Below are 6,433 nucleotides of genomic sequence, written 5' to 3'. Positions count from 1 at the left end.
AAGATTTTCATCCTTCCCTTCAATTTTGGAGGATGGACTTTCTCTTCCTCTAAAAGCCCAACTTCATAGAACAGCTGCACTTATTTTGTGCCAAGTGGAAATACTGTAACTAAGAAAACAAACAGGATACAGTGCGACTTGAAAACCAAGCCATAAGATCATAAGAGTGTTTGGAGGAGTGATGCAAGCTCACTCTCCTCCCTTCCGGATACGAATAGCATCAACTCTTTGACACCCACAGCATCCTGTGCAGTTAGTCCTGAGGTTATTCTGAAATGGAGCTTTTTCATATTAATTTTGATTGCAGTGCAATTTACTTGGTTTAACTTTTCTTAATAGGTATTGAGAGTTCTACTAAAAGATGGTCTTGTTAAGACAGTGAACTGGGACTTAAGAAATCTGGATTCTGCTTCCAGATCAGCCATAGGCTTTTTAGGTGACCCTGAGCAAGTCATATAATTTCTTTGTGCCTCAGTTCCCAATCATTAAAATGGGATAATAATACTTCCCTTTCTCACAGGAGTGGTGTAGGATAATTAATTCACTAATATATGTAAGGTACTGCCATAAAAAAAGAAGACCAAGAAAGAAAGGGCAACATTTCTTCTGAGAAACTAGCCAGGTTGCATTATCCTGTAATATCAACACTTTATATTTTAACCCTCTGTATTACTGACCTAAAGGAACACTGCTTCATTGATATAAATGCAGAGTATATATCTTTTATCAGAAGATTTCAAAGCATTATTGTGAAACGGTTAAGCATCATTATACCTACCCAGAGTAGCTTCAATTGGAGGAGGCAGCTTGTACATGTGATCCACTTCTCCTAAGCTGCTGTCTAGTGCTCCAAAATTTCAGCTGCCATTTTTAAAAAAAAGAAGGGGGAAAGAAATCTCGTCATGAAGATAAATTTCAAAATATAAGCTGAATGTAATTTGTAGTGAGGTCTGCCTGAGACAATAGCTCTGAAAGGTGTAAACTGCCCCCCTGTTCATTGTAATTTGCACTGAAACATTCAATGGAAAATGGCTTTTTGACTAAATGGAATCTCATTTAAAATATTTGGGTTTTCATTAGAAAAAAACAAGATATCTTGGGGTTTTAAAAACCAAAAAACTCTGTTTTAAAAATAAATGTTTTATTTTTTTCTATGAAAACTTTAATTTTTTTAAAGACATATTTAGATGAAAACTATGAAAAATTTTAAATGTTCATGGACATTTTTTTGCATGAGAAAAGTCATTTGCCAGCCAGTTTTAAATATTGTTGACCAATACATGCTGGTTAGAGCATACACACACACACACAGACACACACAGACACACACACACACACATTAGTATGCATTAAGCATAGACAGCATTAAGTACAAATATTATAGCAGTTATATAACCTAAATTGGCCTTTACTTTCACTATAATCCTGTCCATTTATATTAAGTATCCCATAACACCTTGCATTAGCTGAAGTAAGCTTTGGCTTAAGTAGAGGAAAGTTGTCAGGCTCATGATACATGATTATTTTACCAAAGCACCTGGTAGGGAGTACTCATAGGCTGGTACTGGAATGTCCCAAAGGAAGAGGACAAAACATGATTACTCTACCCTAGTACAAACCTAGGAGGTGCCTTCACATCCCATGGTATTTGGAATGCATGTGTTCAGAACAAAGACATAAAGGGTAAACCTAGGAATCAGAAAAACAAGGTAGAAAGCTGATTTATTAAAGGTAGTTTCAGATGGCGTACACAGAACCTTGCACTTGCAAACAGGTTCTATATAAAAAGATGTATTAGGAGTGTAACTTTGGGAGCAATCTTTCACATAAAGTGAATATAACAACACTGCATAAGGTGGCATCCCGGAGACCGGTATCGTATATAACGGGGTGGGCACACTTTTTTGCCTGGGGCCACGTTGAAGAATAGAAATTGTATGGTGTGCCATGCATGCTCACACAATTGGGGTTGGGGTGTGGGAGGGGGTGAGGGCTCTGGGGTGAGGCTGGGGATGAGGAGATTGGGGTGTAGGAGGGTGCTCTGGGCTGGGACCAAGGGGTTCGGAGTGGGATCAGGGCTGGGGCAAGAGTGCAGGAAGGGGTGCAAGTTCCGGCTGGGGGTGCGGGCTCTGGGGTGGGGCTGGAGATGAGAGGTTTGGGGTACAGGAGGGTGCTCCGTGCTGGGATCGAGGGGTTTGGAGAGCGGGAGGGGGATCAGGGCTGGGGCAAGGGTTGGGGCATGGGGAGAGGCTCAGGGGTGCAGGGTCCGAGCGGCACTTACCTCAAGCGGCTCCTGGAAGCAGTGGCATGTCCCTTCTCTGGCTCCTACGTGTGGAGTGGCCCCCAGCATTCAGAGCGGGGCCATGCCGCAGCTTCCGGGAGCTGTATGGTGCGGCCCCCGACCCGGTGCCCCAGCTGGAGCACCAGTGTGGCCCCCAACCTGGCTCCCCAGCGGGAGCTCACGGGCCAGCTTAAAACGGCTCACGGGCCGGATCCCCGCGAGCCACAGTTTGCCCACCCCTGGTATAGAATGTTTTTTTCCACACTATATAATGGATGGCTCACAGCAATAAACCTAACTGGTATTGGTTATTTTGTCTCTTGAGTATATTTCATAACAAACCAATGTGCGGTCAAGCAATTGACTATACAATTTAACAATATGATAACTGAAGAATCAACATTGTTAATTATTTTACTATTGATCAAAGCAGATTAGAAAGGATAGGGACAAACATAACAGGAAGAGCTGCACAATCTACTTTAGTGACATCTCACTCTGGTGCTTACACTTGGGATCATATTGCAATACTGTCCCACCAATCCCAAGCATTTAAAAATCATGAATGAGTCCCCCAGAAATCATGACCCTGACTTGAAAATCATGAGATTTTATAACATATTTTGGTTCTTTTTATTTGCCTTCTGGTTCTGAAGACTTTAGGGTTCACTTTTTATAGGCTTTTCTCTGCATCCAGGAAGGCTAGACCTTTTTTTTTTAATGGAAGAAAACCTTCTCATATAATAAGATTCAGCAGCTGGGGTCTTAAATATTCTGAATGCTCATCATGAGATGATCTGGAGGTTATAGTGGGTCACAAATTGAATATGTCAAAAATGTGATGCAGTGGCTAAAAAAGCTAATAGCATTCTGGAATGTATCAACAGGAGTCCTGTATGTCAGACACAAAAGATAATTGTTGCACTCTGCTGTGCACTGGTGATGCCTCAGCTGAAGTACTGTGTCCAATTATGGGTGCCACACTTCAGGAGAGATATGGACAACGTGAACAGCATCCAAAGGAGATAAAAAAAATGATAAAAGTTTTAGAAAACCTGACCTATGAGAAAAGGCTAAAAAAACTGGGCATGTTTAGTTTTGAGAAAAGAAGACTGAAGAGGGTCTTGATAACAGTCTTCAAATATGTTAAGAGATGTTATAAAGAGGAGGGCAATCTATTATTCTTCATGTTCACTGACCGAAGGTCAAGAAGAAATGGGCTTAATCTACAGCAAGAGAAATTAAGGTTAGCTATTAAGAAAAATGTTTTAACTAGAAGGGTAGTTAAGCACTGGAACACGCTTCCAACAGAGGTTGTAGAATCCCCCTCATTGGAGGTTTTTAAGAATGGGTTAGACAAGCACCTGTCAGGGATGGTCCAGCTTTACTTCGTCCTGCCTCAGCACAGTGGGCTGGACTTGATGACTTCTCAAGGTCCCTTCCAGCCCTACATTTCTATGATTATGGCAATACTGACACTTATTTCACAGCTGAAGAGGGAAGGCTAATGGAATGAACCCTACCAAAGGGGAGCCAGCCTGAGAAATCAAGCAGAGCATGCACAGTCTACTGCAAGAGGTGTCACATTGGCTAAAAGTAGGAATGTAGAAGAGTACCATTCCCATCTCCCCCTTCCCTACTATCCCGTTTCAGTCCTTGACTGAAACAGAGGGTACGTCTTCACTTACCGGAGGGTCCGGCGGCAGGCAATCGATGTTCTGGGATCGATTTATCGCGTCTGGTTAAGACGCGATAAATCGATCCCGGATCGATCCCGGAAGTGCTCGCCGTCGACGCCAGTACTCCAGCTCGCCGAGAGGAGTACGCGGCATCGACGGGGGAGCCTTCCTGCCGCGTCTGGACCCGCGGTAAGTTCGGACTAAGGTACTTCGAATTCAGCTACGTTATTAACGTAGCTGAATTTGTGTACCTTAGTCCGAAGTGGGGGCTTAGTGGGGACCAGGCCAGAGATCCCAAGTGACTTGCCCAAGGTACCACAGCAAGTCAGTGGGAGACCCTGGAATAGATCCTAAGAGTCCTAACTCTCAGAACCCTGCTCCGACCATTACAGGGAACACCCACTTATCCACCAGGAACTTTAAAAAATTGTGGTATATTGTGACTTATTTCTCTTTTTCACCATAAACGCACCTTTCTTTTGAAATTATTGTAACTTATTAAGTAAGGTACTTACTACGGAACCATAGCTATGCTGGCATAATCCCATAGTGTAGACACAGCCTACAGAGATGGAAGAGATTTTTCTGTCGCTATAGGAACACCACATCCCTGAGCGACGGTAGCTAGGTCAATGCTTCTGTCGATGTAGCTGCATCTACACTGGGGGTCAGATCACCATAGCTACAGCAATCAGGGGTGTGCTTCTACATTGACCAAAGTTTTTAAGTATGTACTAGGTCGTACTCAGACTCAGCAAATGTTTAAACACATACTTACTTTACTTGTATATAGTTCTATTGACTTCAATAGGACTAATCAAGTGCTTATAATTATGTGCTTAAGTGTTTGCAGGATGAGGGATTGACATACTAATTCCCATTCTGCTTGTTGGAACCTTTTATTTAATTTAAATAAAAATTGAAGAATCTGAGGTCACCCCTTGGAAGTCTGAATAAAGATTATTTAAATATCTTAAAAAGCTGTAAATACTAAACTACCAGCATATGTTTTAGATTCACATTTTTCCCACATATCCTTTTTACGTGAATATTCTCAAATTATATCTGATCTGCCTTATGTAGTCACATCTAATAACAATTAGAACGTGCAATGGAATAAAGATTCACACCAATGGAAAATGTATGAATAGATTTTGGGGGAGTAGTATTTTATTTAATCTATCACCTGATTTGCTTGAAAAAATATTCCATAGAATAAAATGTGACATTAAGCTTACTAAACAGAAAATCAGTGAACAGAAAATTATCAAATTTGAAAGGTGCTAAGATTAATTGTGCTTCAAGTTCATTGACTTCTGCACATATTAATTAAGGGTTTACCTTTAATAATGTACAGAGATGCAGCTATCATTATATATGATAAAGTAACTCAAGAAGTTACCCTAGAAATTTATGAGTATATTTTAAAGTTATTCTAGAAAGGAGAGGATTAGACTTTTATTAAAAATCAGTGATATTTTAATCTGGCCAGATAGGGTTACCTTAACAGACAATAGTGTGAGAATTACCAAAGACAAAAGGACTAATTCTGATGACAAAACACATATTGGAATAAATCAATTGGTTCCCAGAATTTTTGGAAATCACCTCTGTCCCTGGTAATATATCTGATTGCACAAGTTATGATCAGCTGTTTTCAGTTCTAGCAATACACGCTGTGTTTAATATCCATTGATATTAAAAGGAAGCATGTACATGCATGCTTCAGTGAACAAATGTACCTCAAATGATAATGTCCTAAAGTGTCTCTTCAGTTGGCACTGCTGTCTTTAGCAATTCTGTTATCCACCACTTTGCTCAAGTTTTAAATGTAAAGTAAATAAAACATAAATAGATTGGATCCTGTAGCTGGTTTAATAGACATATATCCAATACAAATGTGCGTGTGCATGATCTTGGCAAGACTTGAAGCTGAGAACTTTGTTGATTCTGCTGACTCTCGCATCATTTGCTATTGTAAACTCACAGCTGTAGGTATAAGCATGCACGCTATTTTAATTGTATGAGAGTTGGAGATGGGCTTGAACCAGAACCTCAGATGTAATGAGGCAGCTATTCAACTGGGGTAAATCAGCATAGCTCTGTTGGTAACAGTGAGACCATGCCAGTTTACACAACTTGAAAATCCAGCCCAAATCTATCACATACTTGATTAAAACCTTTATTTGTTTGTTTTGTTTCTTGGTTTGTTTGATGTTCAGTTTTCTGGTTTATTTTATCACTGTAAATTTGTGGAGTTTATTTTAAACATATATATTCAGCCTGTTAGAAAATGTGCATTTGATAACAAATTCAAATGAGTCAATATATTGCAGTCAAAATCTTCACATTCTTGTTAGTGTAAAAGTAGTCAAACTTGGGGATTCAAAGGATGAATCAGAATCAAAACTTTCCTAATGTAAACTCTGTTTTCATCTGGTCCATTACAGAAACAGGATTGAGCTGCAAAAAA

This window comes from Malaclemys terrapin, chromosome 4 (genome assembly GCF_027887155.1).
Source record: "Malaclemys terrapin pileata isolate rMalTer1 chromosome 4, rMalTer1.hap1, whole genome shotgun sequence".
Lineage (NCBI taxonomy): Eukaryota > Metazoa > Chordata > Testudines > Emydidae > Malaclemys > Malaclemys terrapin.
This window is presented reverse-complemented; position numbering follows the sequence as displayed.